Below are 24,967 nucleotides of genomic sequence, written 5' to 3' on the forward strand. Positions count from 1 at the left end.
GTCACAAATGCAGAACATAGCACCACTGGACGTGATATGAAGAAAATTGACTCCGGAGCCAGTTGCAACTTTTTCCTCAACTAGAGGGTTTTTAACTATTTCAATCAGGAATGTAAATTATGTATTTCTTTCATGCTGTTGTTTGTAGAAGGTAGAACTAAATTCAGTGCAGTTATCCTGACACACCTCAGCTAGGACAGAAAACTTTGTATTACAGCAAAGACATCAAATAAGCATCTCTCCATGTGGCAGCCAATGCTAAGTTACTTGTTCTCAGAAGAATGTTTTGTTTCTCCTACTCTTTCTTTTCATACTGCTTTGGGGAACTTTCTTGTTGAGACCTATGTACAGTTACAAAGCAGTCTCAATCCCACTTTCAACATAGAAATATGTACCACACTGCTTAAAAGTATTGGAGTGCCTAGCAATCTCCCACTGAAATTGTGAGACTTTGCCACTTAGGTATCTCTGAAGATTAAGGCTTTGGAAGCTTATTAAGCAAACTTTCAAAGGCTCCCGAGTTCTATATTTCAATGGGATTTGAATTTCCAAGTCCACAGATTGAAAGTAAAAAGGTGGAGGTTTTGGAAATCTTATCCTGGCTTTACTGAAATGCAATTGATTTTATCTAGCTGAACTGTATCACTGTTTGAGGTCCTTGCCATTGGAGTTGATATTCCAGCTAACATTAATTAATGGATTTTTAAAAAAAAGTAGTTTCACAAAAATTCCTGGTTGCCTAATCATGTAGGTCAATGCTTACAGAAGTTTCTAAAATAATAATCTCCATTTATTCCCAAAACTATCCATGCAGACACTATCAAAAAGTCAGATAGAGACTTAGGTGTATCTGTAGGCACGTAAATATTCTTAAATACTCTTTAATTTGGCTTTATGTTGCAATACCCATAGGTTTTATTTCCCTGTTTATAAAAAATGTTATTATTGTTACTGCTACACCACAGATTTTTTTAAAAGAAATTACCACAAAATTAAAATAATAGTAAGTTGCTTTCAAATTCCATTTATTACAAATACTGTGTTCCTTTTTTAGTTTTTGTTTCATAATTTGCAATTAAAAAAAATCCTAAAATAATACAGATAACTATCTATGTAACTACTGTCCTTAATTTCTCTAAAATGTATGTGTTCAAATAAATGAGGAAAAATCGAAGGTGCAAAATAACTCCACAACGGACACAGAAGCTTTAATTGGCTCAGAAAGAAAAAAGCCATTTCCTGAGCACTGAGTAAGGACACAGAAGTTTCATACCTGAAATGAACCAATGCACATACATATACAACCCAAGGATTTAAAATATCAGCCTCTGCATCAAAACATTTGTCCTTGGTTTAGGTGAGTTAAAAGGCAAGTATATCTCTCTCTTGTCCCCTCTCCCGGTGCTTCCTTCTCCCTTTCTCCCCTCTTTCTTTAGAGGTCCTACTCTATCTACAACTATGCAAAAAGGAAAATAAATGAGTTTAGAAATATTTTAACAGTGTTGCACGATCCTAATAGCATGTGTAAAACCCTGAAAGCTCTTGTGTGTTAGAGATACCCAGAATGAAAGAGCTAGAAAATGGTCCTCAAAAACACTTAGTTTTTTATTCCAGCTCTGTACTCACTGCAGAGTGTCATAGAATCACAGGATGGTTCGGACTGGAAAGGAACTTAAGACCACCTAGTTCCAAACCCCTGCCATGGGCAGAGACAACTCCCACTAAACCATGTCACCCAAGGCTCTGTCCAACCTGGCCTTGAACACCACCTGGGATGGAGCATTTACCACTAAGTTGTCTTCCACACAATTGAGGAACCTCCTGGATTGCTTGTGTCAGGCTATACCATCCTTCCAACAGATATGAGGGTGGTGGAAGACCCCCATGAGGACAAGGGCCTACGAGCATGAGGCTGCTCCTATCTGCCTATAGAGGGCTTCATCCACACTGTCCTGATCAGGTGGCCTGTAACAGTAATGTCCCCCATTGCAGTTCTCCCTTTGATCCTAACCCACAAGCTCTCCCTTGGCCCATCACCCATCCTCAGGCAGAGTTCCATATTCTCCAGCCTGTTATTGATATAAATCCTTCTCCCCTTACCTGGTCTGTCTTTTCTAAAAAGCCTGTAACCTTCCATTCCAATGCTCCAGTCGTAGGAGCCATCCCACAATGTTTCTGTGATGTCAATGATATCATATCCCTGTAGACATGCACACATCTCTAATTCATCCTGTTTATTCCTCATACTATGAACTTTTGCATACAGCCATCTTATCTGAGTTACAAATAAAGCCGACTCATTGTCTGGAGTGGCTGGAGTAGCTCTGCATCACTCGAGCATTCATTACAAATGCTGGCTTATGCCTTGGAGTGCTGGGACGGATTGGTGCCCCTCTCCCACAGCACATCTAGTTTAAAGTTGCCTTGACCAGCCTGGCAAGTTTCCTACCAAAGCAGCTGCTCTCCTTCTTTGTTTCCCCTTCCAGCCCCATCAGCCTCCAGCAGACCTGGCTTCCCAAAGCAAGTCCCATGGTCTAAGAACCAAACCTCTGACTGCACCACCCTTCTAACCATTTGTTAACCTGCCAGATTCACCTCTGACTAGGAGGATGGATCAAAAAGCTGAGCCCCAGTGCCCTAACCACCTTTCATAGGGCTCTGTAGTCCTTAATTCTTCCCAGGCTACTGCTGTCAGTATCACTGGCACCCACATGGATCACTAGGAGTGGGTAGGTCAGTAGAACTTAGTAGACCAGGCAGCCTCTCAGCACCACCTCTGATCTGAGCCCCTGGTAGGCAACACATCTCCCCTGAGATGGGGTCAGGCTGACAGATGGGTGCCTCTGTGCCTTTCAGAATAGAGCCACTTCCTACTGTATCTGCTGTTTTTTCCTGGGTGCACTGAGAGTTATACCCTGTTTGTTGGTGCAGCAACTGGCTGCTTGTCCTTGTGGTGGGTGTTGCCCCGTTAGTCCCCTGCAGAGCTGTGAAGCGGTTCTGGGTGCGGACGTCGGGTTTTGGAGGAAGCCCCTTGCTTTTATTTATCCTCTTGATTATTTTGATGCCAAGTCCCCAACCTCCTGGGTTAACGCGCTCCTTTTCTGTATGTGCTATGGTGGGCGCTTGCGGCCCCTGCACAGCTTGGGCTTGGAGCCAGCAGCCCAGCTTCCTCTCAGCTCCCCTGATGTCTCTCAGTCTCTTTAAAAGGCCCCCGCAGCTCAGCCCTCTGCTGAAGGAGGACCTCCGCCAGTACTCACAGTATACAGCCCCATCCCCTGCTCAGCCTTGCCTGCAGCCACAAACGGAGGCACTTCCTGCACTCCGGGGTCTGCGCCAGCCCCGCGCTCTCCTCCCCACTCCCGGGTCGCTGTTCACCCGCTCGGGGCCGTGCCCTCGCTCCTGGCACCTCCCCTCTAAATGAGCCGCTGCATCGGCGGCGCTGCGGGCACCAGGGAAAAGGGCTGGCGGGGGCCTGCGGCGACCTTGGTGGCTGTGGCCGGTCAGGTACCAGGGTCCTGGACACTGCCGTTTCCCCACGCCCCGGTGCTGAGGGTGCCTCTGCGGAGCTGCTCACCTCGGCAAAATGAAAAAATTCAAAACCAACTCATTACTTTTCTCTGTTTTCCTGCTTAACATTTATGTTTCATTCCAGGTACTCTGGGAAAGAAAGATACACAATCCCTGTTATAATTTAATAGTAAAAATATGGCAGGATATGTATGATTAGACATAAATTTAATTTTCATATCTGTAACGTTCTCCATGGCAAAACAGTGGATTACAAAAAGCACAAAGTTACTACAGAGAAATCTACTCAAAATGTTCCAAAAGATGGAAAGTTTTAGTAGTGATTTGCACTGACATTTCAAGCAAAATATGGTCTGGAAAAAATCTTCTTTTGTTTTGCAAACAAGAAATTAATACTGAGCACATGAAAGTGAGAGTTCATTTAGGCACATGTCCTGGGTTCAGCAGTAGAAGTCATTTTTTTCCTTCTTAATAACTGGTGCAGTGCTGTGTTTTTGACTTTCAGCCTGGGAACAATGCTGATAACACCGATGTTTTTAGTTGTTGCTCAGAAATGTTTACTCTGACCAAGGACTTTGTGAGCCTCATGCTCTGCCAGGGAGGAGGGGAAGCTGGGAGGAAGCAGAGACAGGACACCTGACCCAAACTAGCAAAACAGGTATTCCATACCACAGCACGTCATGCTAGAGGGGTGGGTTAGATCACTGCTCAGGTCAGGCTGGTATTGGTCGGTGGGTGGTGAGTAGTTGTATTCTCTTCCCTTGTTATTCCCCTTATCAGTATTATTATTGGTGGTAGCAGCAGTGGTTTTGTGTTATACCTTAGTTATTGGACTGTTCCTACCTCAACCCATGGGAGTTACATTCTTTCGGTTCTCCTCCCCATCCCTCCAGGAGCAGGGAGAAAAGAAGTGGGCAGTGAGCGAACGGCTGTGTTGTTCTGGGTTACCGGCTGGGCTTAAACCATGACAGCACACAGCAAACATTAGGAGAAACTTTTGTGAATCAGATTTGGTCTTGCAATATAAGCACCTGTTGGTTGGCAATATGCAGCAAATATGCATGAGAATACAGATCATGTGAGCTTTGTAACTTAGAAATTCTTATATTACAAAGCTCCATTTGCCCTAATGCAAAACAAGAAGCACATGCCCATAAACATCACCTGCGAACACAAAATGTGAGATCTACATCTACACTCGGAGTGTTGTGTTCAGTTTTGGGCTCCATGGTATGAGAGAACATAGCATTGACAAACTGCAGTGAGTCCCATAAAGGGCCACATAGATGATTAAGGGACTTAGGCACCTGTCACATGAGAAGAGGCTGACAAAGAGCTAGGTTTTTTCAGCCTACAATCTCATTGCAGTCTTCAGCTCTGTAAGGGGCCAATATGGATAAGATGGAATGAGACTCTGCTTGAAGGTGCCTGCTGGTAAGAGGAGAGGCAATAAACACAAACTGCAAGAAGGAAAATTCTTTTTGAACACTGGGAAGCTTTTCCCCATGAACATTATCAAATTCTGGAAGAGGGACCCAGGGATTCCCCATCTGTGGAGAAATCCAGAATGTGGCTGGCCACAGCCCACCTAACTGAACCTTGTCTGAATGAGGTGTTTGAAGCAGACAATGTCCAGATGACCTTTCCAACCTATTTTATTGTGTTATTTTGTAACCACATTAATGTTTTTTTTTTTTAATTCCCATTATTTTGGTCCTTACATTATTAGTTTTACTGATTTACTTTTTTTTTCCCCCACTACCTGTGTTTCTGTTTATGCACTAAATTCATCCTGATAAAGATCAATGCAATAGGTTTTTTTTTTTTGTCATTTTTCTGATCAACAAGTTCATATCTTGAATATCCAGTATAGAATACTTGATAAGCACACCAGTGCTTACTATTCAAATCACAGACAGTAGAAACAAAGCTCAAATATTTTTGAGTGTAGCAAATTAATTGAAGAAATTGGTCTTCTACATACTTGCTGAGCTGAAGAAGTTAGATTATGACAGAAATTGTTCAAAAAGAATTATTTAGAGAATTTTCTTTCTGAATGCTCACAGCCATTCTGTTTAAGAGAATGTCCTGATACTCTAACAGGTTCGTGTAGCCATAGTTTTGTCTTTAATCTGAAAGACTAATGAAAAAAAATATATTGAGACTAATGCTACTAGATGCTGAGGCTTTAAGTTAGGGAACTTCTGTAATGTGTGAAAAATAATCCTGGACCCAGATTGCCTTTGGTGGGTGATACCTAGGTTTTCCAAAATCATTAATTTTTACCTGCTTTGTGGATTTGTTCTGTTTGAACAGGGGAACAGAATGAAATTGCAGCCATGAACAGAAGATGTTGCATATTTCATACCATTATAGAATCATAGAATCATAGAAGAATTAGGGTTGGAAAGGACCTTAAGATCATCTAGTTCCAACCCCCCTGCCATGGGCAAGGACATCTCACTCTAAACCATGCCACACAAGGCTCTGTCGAGCCCAGCCTTGAACACCACCAGGGATGGAGCATTCACAACCTCCCTGGGCAACCCATTCCAGTGTCTCACCACCCTTACAGTAAAGAACTTCTTCCTTATATCCTATATAAACTTCCCCTGGGTAAGTCTGAACCCCTTACCCCTTGTTCTATCACTACAGTCCCTAATGAATAGTCCATCCCTAGCAACCCTATAGACCCCCTTCAGATGCTGGAAGGCTGCTATGAGGTCTCCACACAGCCTTCTCTTCTCCAGGCTGAACAGCCCCAACTTTCTCAGCCTGTCTTCATGCAGGAGGTGCTCCAGTCCCCTGATCATCCTCATGGCCCTCCTCTGGACTTGTTCCAACAGCTCCATGTCCTTTTTACGTTTATGTGCACCAGAACTGCACACAGTGCTCCAAGTGAGGTCTCAGGAGAGCAGAGTAGAGGTGCAGGATCACCTCCTTTGACCTACTGGTCACGCTCCTTTTGATGCAGCCGAGGATATGGTTGGCTTTCTGGGCTGCAAGCGCACACTGAAGCCGGCTCATGTTCATTTTCTCATAAACCAACACCCTCAAGTCCTTCTCTGCAGGGCTGCTCTGAATCTCTTCTCTGCCCAACCTGTAGCTGTGCCTGGGATTGCTCTTACCCAGGTGTAGGACCTTGCGCTTGTCATGGTTAAACCTCATGAGGTTGGCATCAGCCCACCTCAGAAGCCTGTCAAGGTCCCTCTGGATGGTATTCCTTCCCTCCAGCGTATCAACCGAAACGTATCACCGGCAAACTTGCTGAGGGTGCACTCAATCCCACTGTCCATGTCAGCGACAAGGATGTTGAACAAGACCGGTCCCAACACCAAACCCCGAGGGACACCACTCGTTACTGGTCTCCAGCTGGACATTGAGCCATTGACCACAACTCTTTGCATGCGGCTATCCAGCCAGGTCTTTATCCACTGAGTGATCCACCTACCAAATTGATGTCTCTCCAATTTAGAGACAAGGATGTTGTGTGGGACAGTGTTGAATGCTTTGCACAAGTCCAGGTAGATGATATCAACTGCTCTACCCCTGTCCATCAGTTCTGTATCCCCATCACAGAAGGTCTCCAGATTGGTCAGGCAGGATTTCCCCTTAGTGAAGCCATGCTGGCTGTCACCAAGCACCTTGTTGTTTTTCATGTGCCTTAGCATGCCTTCCAGGAGAATCTGCTCCAAGATTTTGGCAGGCACAGAGGTGAGACTGAGTGGTCTGTAGTTGCCTGGGACATCCATTTTCCCCTTCTTGAAAATGGGGGTTATATTTCCCCATTGTTGGGGAACTTCACCTGACTGCCACAATTTCTCAAATATGTTGGACAGTGGCTTAGCAACTTGTGACTGGGTTGGGCCAACAGATGGGTGCCTCTGTGACTTTCAAAGTAGACTCCCCTACTTTGTAGGGACTCCCCTTTCAAACTCTCCTTTTAAAATAGAGTCCCTGGGAGCACCAGTAGTGATCCTCTTCATCGGTGCCTCAGCTGGGTGTTCATGTGGGTGACGTGTGTGTTTCCTCGTTAACCCCCTCCAGAACTACAAAGCGTTTCTTGGTGGGGACATCAGATTTAGGAGGAAGCCCCTTGCTTTTGTTTGTGTTCTTCCTCCTTTCTCTGTTGTTTTTTTTTTTGTTACTAGTTTCCAGCTTCCTGGGTTAATGCCCTTGTTCTTTCCTGCATGAGCTACTATGGACACTTGAGGCCCCTGCAGTTTGGGCCTGGAGTAAGCAGTCCTGCTTCCAAGACCACGTCTTGTTTGGTTTAAATTGTTCTGGAGTAAGCAACCCTAAGGAGCCTCTCAGTTAAGCAGAGTGGTCTGGACACCCGTGGCCCAGCTTTTTCCATTCTCTCTTTGGCTCAAAGCATCCCTCCCACACGCTGAGGGACACTGAAGGCAGACAGATGTATTTTTACTCTACCCTACAGCTTGCATTCAAAGCCAAAAAGAGTCTCTGTGACTGCTGAAAAAACCCACATACTTGGTACTTGTGTTCACTAAGGTTCACTATAGTACGTATATGCAGTAGCATCTTGCCTGCTGGCATTCCAGAAGTATTTACAAGACAAGCTGATCTGAATCAACAGAGGCACTTGCAGGTTCTTAACATTTCACATGTCAAAAGATAACTAGAATAGGCTAGCCCAAAAGGTTAACTGTCTTTACCACAGTACTGGAAGACAGCCATGTGAGTTGAGCAGTTGCAACAAGTGAACTTTTCTAATGATTCATTAACTCTAGAGTGATCTGAAAGAACCACAAAATAGTTGAGGTTGGAAGTGACCTCTGGAGATCAACTGGTCCAACTCCTTTTCAAGCAGGGACATCTACGGCAGGCTGCCTAGGACCATGTCCAGGCGACTGTTGAAGGTCTCCAAGGATGCAGACTCTATCACATCTCTGGGCTCACCTGTGCCTGTGCTGAGTTACCCTCCCAGAAAAAAATGTTTCTTGATGTTCATACAGAACCTCCTGTGTTTCAATAACTGCCTTACTGCCTCTGGTCCTGTTGTTGAGCACCACTGGCAAGAGCCTGGCTGCATCTTCTTTGCACCTTCCCTCCAGATATTTATATGTACTGATAAGATCCCTTCTTAAAAAAAAAAAAGAGAGAAAGGAAATACAATTTTGGAAGGAGAAAGAACCTCATTTACCACTGCAAAGACAAATTACTTCATATGAAAAAAAAAAAAAGGCAGGTGAAAGAAAGTACAGCTATATCCATTCTATATCTATGTTGAACTTGCACATGCCTTATCATTTAGTCCGATATATTTCTCTTGCAGTCAAAGTTCAGTAAGATGAATGAAAACTTAACCTGAATATCTGGTACTTCACCTTTGGAAATTTTGATATGACCTATATCTTCACTGTACGGGTTTTCTGAGGAGAGGGACCACCCACTTCTGCAGATGTACTCAGTCGTGCACACATGCAGAACTGAAGCAAAAGTCACCTGGGACAAGCTTTTCATGTCAGTCCACAAAACATGATGACAAAGTATTGTGAAAAAAATCGGCTATTACGAAAGCCTGGAAGGGTACAGAGGACAATATAAGGGAAACCACTGTACCTCAGACAGTCCGCTATTAGAAAGTGGGAAAAATCAGCAAGTTGTATAACAAGTACCATTAGCCAAGGCCAAGCAACTTTCTCAGAAGCACACCTTCCCAGTGACTTCATATGGACAATTTGAAACTTGTTAACTAATGCTGTTTTGCACCAGTTGTCATAATAACTTTGTTATTAACTGCATTTTCCAATAGCAAGCATTTTATCAACAAAATACAGTAAACTTTTTTTTTTTTTTTTCTGGTTAGTGTGTATTCCAATGAGGAATAACCTGGCTGATGATAAAATCACCTTGCCAACAGTGACAGAAAATTTTAAATACCTTCAACATTGGTCTGATAATATTTAAGACTGTTTTGTAATGGATATCTGTGACTTTATTAGAAATACAGCTTCTAAAGGTTTAAACCAAAGTAACTGAAAACTTCATGACCGCCAGTGACAATTTTTTTGGGGGGATGCACACAGATTATGCAAATTAAAGGATGAAAAATAAAAGAATTGAAAATGTCCTGTATTCACAGACTTATAATTCTTATTTAAATATGTTGTTTTGAATGCAACTTGCTACAGAAAATCTGAGCATCTGTTTTTACATAGTATTTGCAATGGGTTACTTAGCCTCAGAACCAGCCTTCCTTTGTTGCAGTTGATGCAGTTAAACATAAAGGCTGTCCAACAGATTCTTGAATACATTATTCTCAGTTTAATAAATAGAGAATGCTTGTTTCCATTGTACTACTACTACTACTTCCACTACTTCAATAGTGGTATGAGATCAAATGATGGTGTGAGCTTGTGTATAAACTCCCTCTTAAACTTAGAGGTAGTTAACTCAAGGTAGGGAAAGGTATCACATAAAAACAGGTGTAAAACAGAAAAGAAAACAGCCTTTCTTCCTTAGAAGAAAAGGTAACATATAAAAATTTTCCTCATAGATGATTGTTTTATAAGGTTTATTGAATGCGAAATGACCTTTTTTCTTTTCTTACTTGTATCTCTACCCCCATATAAATTTGAAGAGCAGGAGTAGGGAAATACAGACTATCTTATCATTAAGGCTATAGGGAGCAAGCATATCACACTACTCATTGACAGAAGAGGTTTTGGAAACATCAGTAATTTATTTTGGCCTGTTTTCTAAAATTAAGAATAACAAGGCAAAGTCAGTACAGGCCATAATCTGATGTTACAGAAGCAATAACAAACTCATAGTTGGAATTTAAAATCCATTCCTGTCCCATCAGATTAAATTCAAAGGAGTAGGAACAGTTGTTACTGCAGCTATAGGAGAATCAGTTACTTGTGGTGGAAGAGGGAGTATAAGGCCAGGAAGTGTGGCAAAAATGGTAACAACCAGCTTAGCTCTCCTTCAATAATAGCTTCTACACTCCAAAAGAAATGAGAGTAAAACTCCCTCGGGAAAAACAGCTTCAGGAAGGATAAGTGGGGGAGTTGACCTCTATGGCAAAAATGGGATTCATTGCATGGGGCTATCTTTGAAGAACGTCAATGTGCAGTCGAAAGCATAGAGGTGAAAATTAGAGACCAAGCCAACAAAAGAAACTTGGTGGTTGGTGTCTACTAGATGCTACACCATCAAGAAGAGGAGGTTGAGGAAGAGTTCCTTCTTCAATTGCAGGAAGCATCATGCTTGCAGTCCCTGAGCCTGATAGAGTATTTCAGCCACCTTGGCATCTGCTGGAAAAGTGACATAGCTCATTGCAAGCCATCCAGAAAAATATTGGAGTGCATTGAGGATGACATCCTAGTACAGGTGATGGAGAGCCTGACAAGAGGAGAGTCTTTGATGGACCTGCTTCTCACCAGTGCAGAAGCCCTTATCAGAGAGGTCAAGATGGGTGGGCTGCTGTGCAGGCTACAAGATGGGTAAAAAAGTAGAGTTAGGACCCTAAGTTTCATAAAGGCAAACTTTCAGCTGTTTAGGGTGCTAGTGCATGGGATCCCTTGAGTAACTACCACAGAGGCAAAAGACTGAATGAGAGCAGGTAGATATTTAAAGATGGTTTTCTTAGGTCACAAGAGCTCTCAGTCCTTATCTGCAAGAAGCTGGTCAGGGGAGGCATGAGGCCAGCCTGGCTAAGCCAGCGCCTCTTACCCAAACTGAAACAAAAAACAAAATGCATAGGCAGTGGAGGCAGGGATATACATCCTGGGAAGATTATAGAGATATGGCCCAAGAGTGCAGAAAGATAAGGTTCAAGACCATCTAAAGAACCTGAATTTGCATCAGTTCATGGGATCTTAGAAGGTGCACCCATGGGTATTGAGGGAATTAATGGATGAAGTTGCTAAGCCACTTCCCATCATATTTGAGAGGCCATGGCAGAATGGTGAAGCTTGCAGTGACTACAAAAGGGAAACATAATCCCATTTTTAGAAAGGGAAACAGGGAAGACCCAGAGAACTGCAGGCTGGTCAGTCTCACCTTGGTGCCTGGTAAGATCATGGAGCAGATCCTCCTGGAAGCTATGCTAAGGCACATGGAAAATAAGGAGATGATTGGTGACAGCCAACATGGCTTCAGTGAGGGCAAATTGTACCTGATACATTTGGTGGCCTTCTAAGGTGAGGGCATGGCATTGGTGGATAGGGGAAGAGCAACTGACATAATATACCTGTTTATGCAAGGCATTTGACACTGTTTGTACATGGCATCCTTGTGTAAACTGGAGACACAAATTTGGATGACTTGGTGGATAAGGATTTAGGTGCATGGTTGCACTCAAAAAGCTGCAGTCAACAGCTTGATGTCCAGGCTGAGACCAGTGATAAGCAGGGTCCCTCAGGAGCCCATGTTGGGACCAGTATTATGTAACATCTTTGTTGGCGACATGACAGTAGGACTGAGTGTATCTTCAGTAAGTTTCTGAGTGACATCAAGGTGAGCACTGCTGTATAGGGAAAGGATGCCATCCAGAGACCTTGACAGGTTTTAGAGGTGGACCACTGTGAACCTTGTGAAGTTTAACAACTGCAAGTTCCTGCCCCTGGGTCACAGCAATCCCAAGCACAAATACAGGCTGGAAGATGAGTGGATTGAAAGCAGCCCTGATGAGAAGGATTTGGGCATATCGGTGGAGGAAAACCTGAACGTGAGCTAGCAGGGTGTGCTTGCAGAAAGCCAACTGTATCCTGGGCTGCATCCAAAGGAGAGTGACCAGCAGGTTGTGGGAGGTGATTGTACCCCTCTAATCCACTCTCATGAGGTCTCACCTGCAGTTCTGGGGCCCCAACATTAGAAGGATGTGGGCCTGCTAGAACACATACAGCAGAGGGCCACAGGGATTATCAGAGGACTGGAGCACCTCTCCTACAAAGACAAGCTGAAAGAGTTGTGACTGTTTAGCCTGGAGAAGAGACCTACAGGGAGTACTTGAAGGAGGGTACAGGAAAGATGAGGAGGGACTTTTTAACAAGGCATGTAGTGGTATGATGAGCGGTATTGGTTTTAAACTGAAAGAGGGTAAATTTACATTAGATATTAAGAAATTCTTTACTGTGAGGGTGGTGAGACATCAGAACATGCTGCACTGACAAGTTGTGGATGCCCGCCCCTGGCAGTGTTCAAGGCCAGGTTGGATGGTGCTTTGAGCAGCCTGGTCTAGTGGAAGGTGTCCCTGCCCATGGTAGGGGGCTGGAATTAGATGAGTCTTGAGGTCCCTTCCTACCTAGACCATTCTATGACTCTGTGATTCTAACCTCTTGTAAAAGCCAGAAGCAGACACATAGCACAGGCTCTACTTCCACAACTAATCCATCCCCGTAAATAAGCAAGAAGACAAAGTTGCTTTCAAGTTCTTTTTTTTTTTTTCTCAGAAAGGATAAAAACATTTGTGTTAAGCCACAATAACAAGTAATAAAACCCAACAGGAATGAATTTTAGAGAAAAATTCATAGAAATCTGGCATCCACACTATGTGCTAGAGAGAGTTCTGAAGAGTAGCTTTATATAGTAGGGTCCCATAAATTACAGATCTTACTGCCATGGACCTGCTGAGGTCCTATATCTGTGGAGCAACTAGACATGCAGTTGTTTTTTATCTATTATTTTTCTGCAAAGGCAGACTGATGATAGAGTGAGAGTTCCAACAGAGCTACCACCAACAACTCCTTGGCACCTGTCAGTAATACTCCACCAGATTTATTAAATCCAGGAAAGAGGAGAAATTTTACACTCTCATTTCCCAAGGATGTTTATGTTTCTTTTCAGTGGATTATGTAGCAAAATTAGTAAACTCATACATTTTTGAATAATGTAGATATACAAGGAAAAACAGCCAAGGAAGAAAGGACGCGTATTGAATAGATATTTAGTCTTCATCATAGATAGGCTTTGACTGCTGGCATTGATGTAGAATGCAGAAATATTACAAATAATGTGATGGAGTTAATTGTTATCACTCAGCATAGCTGTAGATTCAATGACCTACTCCTAATAACCTCTAGCTCATCTAGATTTCAGAAACTTCACTGCATCTTTATATTCCTAAAAATATGTCTGATTAGGAGATGAAATCACAGGTTTAGGAGGATATTTTAAAAGCACAAATCAATCTCAATTTGTTTTAAAATGAGGTCTTTTCCTGATTCTCTATTGCTGTTCCATAATCCTGAAAGAAGGATGGTGAAAAGAACTCTTTTCTGAGTTCAACCTCCTTTTAATGCTACTGTGATGATTCCTTTCCCTAGGATTTTCCACACCACTTGGCATACTTACATAATTCTTCTAGGTCAAATGCAGGTTTCATTTAGCTGCAGTAAATTCTTAGACTGAATTCTTGCCCCATTAAAAATCAATTGCAAAAATTTTATTGACTTCTGTGGGCTAGGAATTCATCTTTACTTAACAATTCACCTTTACTTAACGTTTGTTGGAGGCACTATAGATTTAAATTGGGGTTGCTGGAAACAGCTTAGCAATTGTAGAAATGAACAGATATCTATGGTCATACTCAAACTGTTCATTCTGTAATAGCATTTTACTGTTTATCTGAGTTTCATTAAATGTCATGTTATAGGAACCAAGCTGCAAAAAAACAGAAAATATTTTTAAAAATTTAAACGAGCCATTTATACAATTAACAAATGCACCAATCTATGCATTTCTTATATGTCAGGCATGGTTATAATTTTCACTATTTAAATAGAACATTTATTAAATCTGTTCTCTTGAAAAATGCTAGCACTGGCCTAAAATAGATGTTGGCTAGACCTAAAATATAATTTAAAAACCTTTAAGCACTATTTTTAAGTCAAATTCCTCAAGGACAGACTGAAATTATACAAGACCATCTACTGTTTGTAATTAATTGTACTAGCTGCAAGCTAGATTAAAATAATCCAAATAAGTTACCTGTAAATTTAGTACCTTGACATTCCCTTTTAATTTCCCTTGCAACTTCCACATCATATTTGTTAAGCCTGTAAAAATAAACAAATAAATAACACAAAAAATCCAGCACTCCCTGAAAATTAGCTGTTCTGTGTTCTTTCTGGTACATTCATCATTATCAGCAACACTCAAAATGTGCCTTCTATTCCCTGTGCTAATGTTACCACAGTTACTTCCATGTAACAACAGTTTCAAAGTACTTAGTACTTGCTGATAGTTATCCTATGATAGAAACTAGTCACAGAGTACTGTTTTCCAGCTTTAATTCCATCCACAGGTAATCCACATCTTACACTGCATACTAATCTTATTACTTTATGAGATCAAACTACTTACAGAAGAGTGGCAGCAAAGTTCCTGAGATTAAAAAAAAATAAAAATTAACAAACCAACCAGAAACAGCTAAAAAGAAGCAATAGTTCTTTTTAGGCCTTTACTGAAGGTGAAGATCAAGTCGCAAACATTTTGGTGCAACTTGATTAAAATTAAAAGAGCTTTTACATAAATTACAGTACAAAGGGTGTGCAAAGAACCCACACTGCAATGCAGGAAAACACAACACATTATAAAGGAGAAATATAATTTCTATCCAAGGTCCAGTGAGAAGTAAGAGCAAACATTATTGTATGCTCCTTAATTTTGGTTTTCAAACCCTACTAACACACAAATGAGAAAAAGTTTCTATAATAGTGCTGAATGTACCTCCTATACAATTTTTTGCCCCTTAAAAATAATGAGGTTTGTTTTCTGTTCTTGTTTTACTCTATAAGCCTTTTTTCCTAGGCAAGAAATAAAGTAATGTCAGTGAAGATGGTAGAATGTGTTTTTTTCTAGTTGGGGTCCTTAACTAAACTTTAATGAAATAGATTTACATATTTTAAAGTCCTATTTCCCCCCTGCTCATTCTCCTTTTGCTACCATAAGGCTTAAACTAATATATCCCTACCTGATGCAGAATAGCCATTAATTCCTGAAGCACCCGGTTTTATACAAAATTCATGACAGCTCACAATGTAAGAGGAAATACAGCATGCATGTTTCCCAGACAGCCACATCCAAAAGGGCTCCTAATTATGGCCAGAGTTTTGCATTCTTGAACACATCACACCCAACATCTCGGTCCTTAAGAAAGGACCAGAAGCAAAACCCTACCAAATTGATACCCTCAGGAGTATGTCAATGCCAGTAAGAGAAACAAGTGATAATCACACTCAGAAAGAACAAAGCAGGAAAGTCTATGGTGTAATACCCCTACTCCTATTTCAAATTATTTCCTTTAAAACCAGCTTCCCTGGTAACAGGAGAGAGGACACATCAGTGTCAGATATATGTTCCTGTTGCCTAGCTGTTAAAACCAAGGATGCTGAAAAGAGCTGGCAGCAGAAGGCAGTAAAAAGAAATGTTATTTGGAGCTAAAGAATGTCTTTCCATTATGAGGCAAAACCAGGTACTTAGGAGAAGGCACACATATCAAAAGGAAAAAAGTTTCACAGATTAACAGCTACCTGTCTGACATTTATCAAGAACACCTTCCAAAATTAGTCATCACTTCAAAATCACATTAAACTACCAACAAATGCTGAGCACCAAAATCAATAAACTCACAAAGACCCAATCATATTTGTATTAAATGCACATTTGTAAAAATCAGTATAAAAGCAGGAACACAAAAGCCACATCTATTTATCTACCAACTCAGAATCTTTCACTACATCCTACATATAAATTAGCCTCAAACTTCTTTTTATTTCTGCACAAGAATGAGTAGGGTCTCCTTGGTAAAATAGCTATGTTGCATACTCATAATATGCATATTTAAGAACGTGCAGTGATCTACTATCATTATCACAAAATGCCTACGTATTATGCCAAGTGTTACACTTTATTAAAATACACTATTCTTTATTTAGACTGTCTCATAAAGGACCTGAAAACCATACTGTTCGTATTTCCTGCAAGCCCTACCTGAACTACCATTCAGAATCAGAACAGGAGCACAGTTAACAGCTTCACTTAACAAAAATCTGCAGCATTAGTTCTGACATAGCACTGCCCTGAACAGAGGAGAAAAAAAACACTATCAGCTGCCTCCAGCATTTGAAAGAAGAAAATTTTGCTGTGATCAATTTTCTTATCAGTCGCTATAGTAATACCCAGCAAAAATATAGCACCAGAAATCTCCTCCAGACTTTGGGAGAACAGTCTTTTCTCTTTGACTTAATTGCTTTTTTGCTGATACTTCTTGCATCTTACTTTGACCCAGTGTCAGTTTTATGGCAAAATAACCCTAACAACTGAGCGCTATTACAAGCCCTGAAATTATCCTGCATAGCATCTCAGGGCACCCAGTCTGCATAAAGGAGAAGAGAGCATATCAAGGTACAGTTTTCTGCAAACTTCATCTGACTGCTGTTTCTTACTTTGTCTGCTACTTTGGCCTAAACATCCCTGTCTTCTCTCTTATGCCATCTCTAGGGTTTATGAGGCTCAGTGTCAAGGCTGATCAATTGCTTTGCCTTTCCTCCTCCCCAGAAAGGTTAGTTTTGGCTAGTATAGTCAGTGATCCTGGTCCTCTATTGCCTGTTGAGGCCACGAGAGCACACAGGCACAGCACTGAGAATTTCTGCTAGTTCAGGTCAGTGATCCAATTTACCACAAAGCCAGAGCAATGCTAACCATGTCACAAAGCAAAGAGTCAGATCCTATGGAATGAGTAGTAAATGGAGACAGGAGAAAACCCTTTGTTGGCAGCAGATGCTTACATCTACGTAAGTCACATAACTACAGCTTTTGGACACCTCTCTGGATCCCAGAACGTGGAAGTTTATTCTACATGTGCAAAAAGCCTGTAACAACAGTTCAGGATGCTACATGCTAGGTGTAAATGTCGTGGTTTCAGCTGAGTTATTTCTTTTAGTTGCTGGTGCATTGCTGTGTTTTAGCTTTAGTCTGAGAATAATGCTGGTAACACATTGACATCTTAGTTGTTGCTCAGTAGCACTTACCCTTACCAAGGACTTTTCAGTCTCTCGTGCTCTGCCAGTGTGGAGGGGCACAAGAAGCTGGGACGAGCACAGCCAGGACAGCTGACCCAAACAAGCCAAAGGGATATTCCGTATCATACAACATCATGATCAGTATATAAACTGGGAACAGCCGGCAAGGAGCAGCTGAGTGCTGTTCAGGGGTGGGCTGGGCAGCAGTCAGCAAGTGGTAAGCAGTTGTGTTGTGCATCACTTGGATTTCTTGGGCTTTCTCCTTCTCTCTCTTTTCCTATTATTCCCATTATTATTTTTATTACTACTACTACTAATATAGTTTATTTCTGTTATTAAACTGTACCTCTCTTATCTCAGCCTGTGAGTTTTGCCTTTCTTTGACTTTCCTCTCCATCCCACAGAGGTGGGAGTGCGGGTAGTGATTGAGCAGTTGTGTGGTTAATGTCTGCGGTTAAACCACAACAGAAAGGAAATCCTGCATGCATGCTGAAATATTCATCCTGAAAAATAGTGTCTCAGAGATCTAAGGAGCTTATAGTTGAAACTAAAAATAAAGTTAGAGCAAAGACATTGCCAGCCTACCCTAAGCATTAAACATGGGACCAAGAAAGTAAGAAACAGGTGTAAGATTAGAACTGCTCTGAGACATTTTTGCCTATTTCTGTGTTCTCACATTAGTAAGCATTAACTATGCCAGTCAGAAGTTCTGCTGGTACCATTGCAGGTATTTGCATGACATAGAAGACCTGTGTAATGAACTGCTCAAATGACAAAAGAGCAAGCCAGTATGAAGAGGAGCTGACTGAGAAAAGAGATTTTTATTTGGACATTAAATTAGGAAGAATGCTTAAAAAAATTGTATAAATCATAAGATAGTGTAATGACAGAAGAGCTAAACATAGTGATATATAAACCAATCAGTCTTTGTATGCTGTATATGAGAACTAGAACAGTATCCTAAAACTAGCGTTGCATAAGCTGGCGATAGTCTTACAATCTCATACAAGCAGGAAAATATCTAGCAAAACCACTATGAACCTTTGTAGAGCTACATGCAGGTCCCCAAAGTGTGCAGCTGGAGTTTTGTTGTAGTGTCTGTATACTGACTGAAAGGAGTTTTAAGGGTTTACAGCTATGCTGCCAGCAGTGTAGGAGGCACTTAGTGGCCTGGCAGCCACTAAGCTCTATCAAAGCCACAAACAGAGAAAAGAAGGAGAAAAAAAAAAAAAAAAAAAGAGAAAAAAGGGGAATGATGTTCCCTTTCTACAGATTTTATAATTACTTCTCATAGCATTTTGTTTACTGGGATTTGTGGACCTCTATCAATAAAGAACTAATTCTCGCCATTTTCATAATTGTAGGTATACTATTTTTCAGCTACCTGCCAATGGCTTGAAAGCAAAAAACACCAATGCTGTCAGGGTTTTGACTGCTTGAATAGTTACTTGACAACTTGAGAAGTGGGATCTGAGTGCTGGTGTGGCTGGAAAATCCTGTTGTCCAAGGTTAAACGTGGGTGGCAGCAACAAATTCAGAAAAGCTTCAAAAAAAATGACTGCAATACCCTAGGAATGAAGTTGCTTTAAATAGACTTATATATATGCAAGGTTCCTCCAGGGAAACATATAGATGAGGCAGGAGGTGCAAAGGTCAGGTTTAAGTCTGTAACAATTTAAACAGAAGAGCTAGGAAGTGAGTGAAGTCTTCTGAGTTTAACCTGCCACATGACAGTCCTCAGTGAGACAATTCTTATTTCAAATAAATCTGGGAAAACTTCTGGTGTTTCTGACACACACAAACAACAGAACAAAACAAAACAATTCTGCAGAATTTAATTTGTCAAAATTAAATACAGTATTTAAAATTTTCACACAAAAAAAGCTTCTCTGCAATGCCTGGACAAGTGTACATGCCAAATTTTGGGGAAAAATATTCTGATGACTGTTCATGAGTCAGATTGCATACAAACATCTGTGGTGCAAAAACCTTCTAAAGCTCCTCAGCAAATAAATACTAAAGCAAAGCATTTGTCTACCACTTCTGCCACAATGCTACCTCTGGTCACTTGCATTGTACCTCTGATATTCCTTGATCCTCCACTTTGCATCACTTTCATGTAGGTCTCATCTATTTCAGAAGTCTTCCAGTCTCCTCATAAGCTTGTAACCTGCACTCAGATACATCAAGATATGTCAAGTGCATCTAAAAATGCATGTCATTGAAAACAGTGGGTTTGATCTCTTTTTTCACTTAGGCATTGAGGAAAACAAAAAAACAAAACAAAACAAAACTCCTAAGGACTTACTCATTGTAAGTGTAACTTAGCATCTCTTCTCCTGGAACATGTTCATGCAATTGTCTTCACTTTCCAACATATTCCACTTAGGTGATAAATACTTTTAGAAGATGAGTATCTGGCCATTTGCACTAAAATCTGATACTAAAAGTTACTTTTCTGCACAAACAACACCATGAACCTAGAAGTGTTTTCTGAAATTAGTGATTTTTTTTTTAACAATTAGTAAGAGTGAGAAAGCCTGTTCTTTTTGCATTTATTTTGGAGAGAGAGAGTAACATTTTCCATGTAAATTATTCTTAAGTTTTTTTATTTTCTGACCTCAGTAAAAACTATATTCTTTGCAAATTGGCTAGGTATACCAGTGGAACTCACTATTTACTTCTGCTCTTGAATTAGAACAGAGAGGGAAATTAACTTTCTGAACACCTCATATACTTTATGGAACTAGTAAAAAACTGCCTATCATCACATTTTGAGAAATTGCCATCTTGACAATTTCAACCACCTGCCTTTTACTGGCAAGCTACAATCACCCTATACAATTTCTTACATGGGAAACCAATATTTTAAAAAGTACTCATTACAGCATTTGGTATCTTTCAATGAGCTGGCAATGCACAAATATGATAACATTACTTCGCCAGCCAATTTTTCATGAACCTTGAGCAGATGCTCTGAATCACTGCTAATCTACTAAGCTCTCCATCCATCATAATTTTCTACAGCACTATATTACTACACGGTGGTAGGGATGGAGATTTCTGACAGGACTAGGAAAGATTTCATTGCACTCTGTGTGGGATGTCTTGAACTTTACTCCTGTAATAGCTCAAGTCTTACCTTCAGCAACTCTTTCTTTCCTTTCCAAACTCAAGAGCTCCTCACCAGCACTCCTTTGCTGACTACCCTCTAAACCTCAAGAAAGAAAACAGTCACTTTCGCCTGATACACAGTTTGCAGTTTCCACTGGAATCACAAGTATGTGCTTGATAAAACAGTTATGCACCACTCTGGTTTTCTGTCCTTGCCAGCTGCAATCTTCATATTTAGAGGGTGAGTTTGGCACAAGAAAACAGATGGCTATCACATTCTGAGAAGACAATTCCATCTATAGATACAATTCTCTGTTTAGGAATTTACTAATTATTCAACATTTATCACTATACTCTATATTCATTACAGTCTCAAAAGTTTCCCAAGACCTGCTCAATTTACTTGTAACAGAATCTATTACATAAATCCATATTAACATCTGACATACATCTGTCTACACTCTTAAAAACACAGCTTTACAACAGCAGGAAAAATTTAAGTAGTGCAAAGATTCCTTACAATAATTGAGATGCAGAACAGTAAGTTCTGTCTTTGTACATGAAAGTCAACACTTACAAAGGATACATTTTCTTGCTTGTCATGCTGAAATGACTAATAACAAAGCCCATTCAAATTGTTCTGTTTTCAAAAGATTAATTTGTCTACACCACAATTTCATTCATTACAGACAATCAGAAAATACCAATATTTTATGTTTATATCCTTTACTGGGCTTGAAACTGAATATTCAAAGATGGGCATAAATCTGTACACCTAACTGTATGTAAAGAAATGCAAGTCAGTTAAAAGAGCATGCAAAAATACCAATTATCAATCCAACCTGCCACTTTATGTGCAGTTGTCTTAACTTCTCCTGCAACTTTCACTCTTTCAGCTATTTGTGTGGACAGAAATTGAGCCAGGATACTACTGTGTCAACACTGTATTTGCACACGCATGCACACTTGTGCGCATACATGCACACAGGCATACACAGCTTTTCCATCTCTAGAGACCACACAGCCTAGGTGACTGCGTGCATAGTCATTTCATTATTCTTTTCATCCAGTTCACTAATCACACTCAATTTCAAAGACCAGATGCAAAATCTCGAGGTGTAATCAGTAAAACAGTTTATTTTTACATCAGTCTGGACATCATAAGAAGACCCCTTGAACCTTCATTGCTGGAAAAATTTCTATATACATATGAAATACAGGAGTAGCCTAGAATAGTTGTCTTCCTCCACAGCTGAACCACCTCTGACTTCATGAGTCACTGAATAACAATGTAGCAATTAAACTGATCACCCTATTGACCCTACTGAGCCTCCTCATTCCATCTTATTCAGCTGTCTGCATGGACAGCTATATCCTCATCCACAGTAGCACAGCCAGCAGCAATCATTGTTAGGTTTTCTGGCTACAAGTCTGTTAATTCTGAGGGCAAAGCACTGTGGAAAGCAGAAGCTTGTTTCAGCTCTTCAGTGGACAATTCTGAACCTTTTGGCTCTGTGATGAATTTTTCCAGTCTGATGTAATTCAACGTATTAATGGCTCTCCTTCTTCTGACTCAGTTTCCACATAAGCTTCTCTTCCTCTTCTCAATCCATTCCAGGATCTGGCTTCAGGAGGTGTGGATAGCAATCACTAGTAACTGCCAGTGCTGTGGAATCATTTCTGTCTCCAAGTCACCCTCCTTGGCCACAGCCTGTTGTCATGGAAATCACAGTCGTGTTGTACTGTAGGAAATGTCTCACTGCTGAGCTATCATTGAACCTGCAATTTCACCATCCCTGAAGAACGCTATTCTTTCTCACCTCTATGTCCCAGATGTTCAAACTCCAGCATCATGACCTGGAGTCATTCCTACTTTTACTTGGTTTTTCTGCCATACCGAAGAGACATCTCCAAAACAGAATGGATAGCATTTTAACCATGCACAGAACAGAAGCCCTGTGAACACTGGCTGAAGTAAGGAGGCACAAGGCACACTGATAATGAGCTACAAATAATTATGTATTATTAAAAGGAAAGCCTTGTGAATCTCAACCATGCCTTTGGAAATCACAGAGCTTATCTTTATTCATTTTTTCTCCTAAGTAGCCTGATAGAATAGAGCTACATAGAAATAATTAGCTACATGTAGACAGCTACATAGAAATAATTACAAAAAAAAAATAAATCCAAGTTTTGCAAAAACTGATTCTTATTAACCTGTTCTAAAGTAGTTCTTACTGTCACATAACAAACCAGTACATGAACATCCCATGCATCTCACAGACTCCTAAATTTCTGATCCAAGCAATTATAACCCTGCCAAGCCCAAAACAGACATTGAATGGTCTCAAGTGAAAATATTAGCCACGTCTGCTAAAGTTTAAGAGGAATATTGATTTCTCCATACAATTCACAAATGGGAAAATTCCAGTCCTCTCTCATGATCCACAACAGTAGTCTCAGGCTGCAGCAGAAGGCACATGAGTGGTGGCACTACTTGACCTAGCCAGGGCATACAGACCACTCAGAGGGACCCCAAATTCCAACTATTTTCACTGTCCTTGATTTTCTCTTTCTGGCTCCTCTGGTTTCTTTAATATGATAACACCATCTACTTTTCCTTAAAACTGAGGATGGTATTTGCTAACTTGTAGGTGACAATTTTCACATCACAGGAATTTCCACTTCCATGGTATTAAGGAGAATAATTTGCACCCTCTAGACCATCAGCCTTTCTCAGAATGCTTAGACTATGCTTAGGTTTGAAATTCAAGACAGATAACCACTGAGTTTCAGGTTTTGAGTTGACGCTGAAGTAAGGATGAGTTTTTTGGTCACAAGTTCTAAATGAGGATTAAGAACATTTCAAGAGATCAGCAAATATCATAATACTCCTATCCCAGAAAGTAGTCCATTTTATGAAATTAGCTGTTCTGAGGAAATTTTTGCCATTGCAAGAAAGAAACAGTTCCTATTACTCATACTGGCATGAGAAAGGGGGAATGTGTGGTGAAGTGACCATAGAAGTCTTCAGTAATAAAAAAAATCAAAACTATATATCCAAGACCTCATCAAAATCCAAAGACACTTATCACAAAGGTTATAATTACAGTTTGTCATTTACACCAAATCTCCTTCCACTATTTAGCTGAAATATTTTGATAAAATGCAGCACTCTTCTAAATTATATAATTCCATTCACATTTCCTCCAATGGTTAACATAATAAAGATTAGCCATTTCTCTCAACACCAGTAAGAGTACTGACAGTTTACAGTTGCTGTTTCCATTACTTAGCTAAAAAGCATGGACAAGAAGGTCTCAAAAAGAAAATAATAACTGTTCCATCTAGAATAAAGGTTTTAATTTACTACAGGGAACTGACAATTAAGACTGTCTTTAAACTTCAAATTTAAAAATGAGCTGAAAAATTAGTCAGATCTCATTTAAAAAAAAAACAAAAACCAACCTAAACACCAAGACACCCCCCCCCCCAAAAAAAAAGAAACAAAACCAAACCAAAACCAAACAACCAGCCAACCCAATCCAACCCAAAGAACTCAGCAATTACATGTTATCTAGCAGGACCCCAACCCAGCCCAACCCAAAGAACTCAGCAATTACATGTTATCTGGCAGGACTTTTTTTCTTTCCCCAGGCAGTATGGAGCAGGAAGTGCTGTGAGACTTCAGAACTCAGGGACTGTCACATGGCATTTGATTTTACAATAAGGCACCACACACAAAGTGGATTCCTTCAATCGCTTGCAGCAGGGATCCACTTTTAACACATTAACACACTAACCCACTTTTGGTCTATCTATGGATTAACTGCAAAAAAAAAAAGAAACAAAACCCAGCAAATAATTTCTCTCTGAGTCTCCATGAATTCTCATTGACAAGTACTGCATTCGCATCACTAGGGTTAAATATATATAATCTGTCAAAGAAATTCTGGATGTAGTTTATGGATTATTTTTATGACAACCAATTTTAAAATAAAAGTTATTGAATGCTAAGGAACAGTTAGTGTTTATACAATGGTAAGAATAGGGTAAAATTAAAAAATTAAAAGGACATTTGGAAATTACTGTTTCCAAAGTAAAGACTAGAAATGAGGCTTAAAAGAGGCTTTCATTATCAACATAGATTAGATCTAAGTCTTCTGAAAAGGTTGCCAAAGTATCAAGATGCTTAATTCATGTGCTTGAATGCTGCTTTACATCAGTTTATTTTTATACTCAGCTTTAAATGAGTGAAGCTGTCAAGTTATCTGGAAAATAATAGTTGGAGAAATTAAGTAGGGTCAGCATTGTTTTTAAAAGTTTAAAGC

The sequence above is a fragment of the Pezoporus wallicus genome, unplaced genomic scaffold (assembly GCF_028554395.1).
Source record: "Pezoporus wallicus isolate ANWC-B61680 ecotype Strahan unplaced genomic scaffold, APGP_CSIRO_Pwel_v1 contig_7293, whole genome shotgun sequence".
Taxonomy (NCBI): domain Eukaryota; kingdom Metazoa; phylum Chordata; class Aves; order Psittaciformes; family Psittacidae; genus Pezoporus; species Pezoporus wallicus.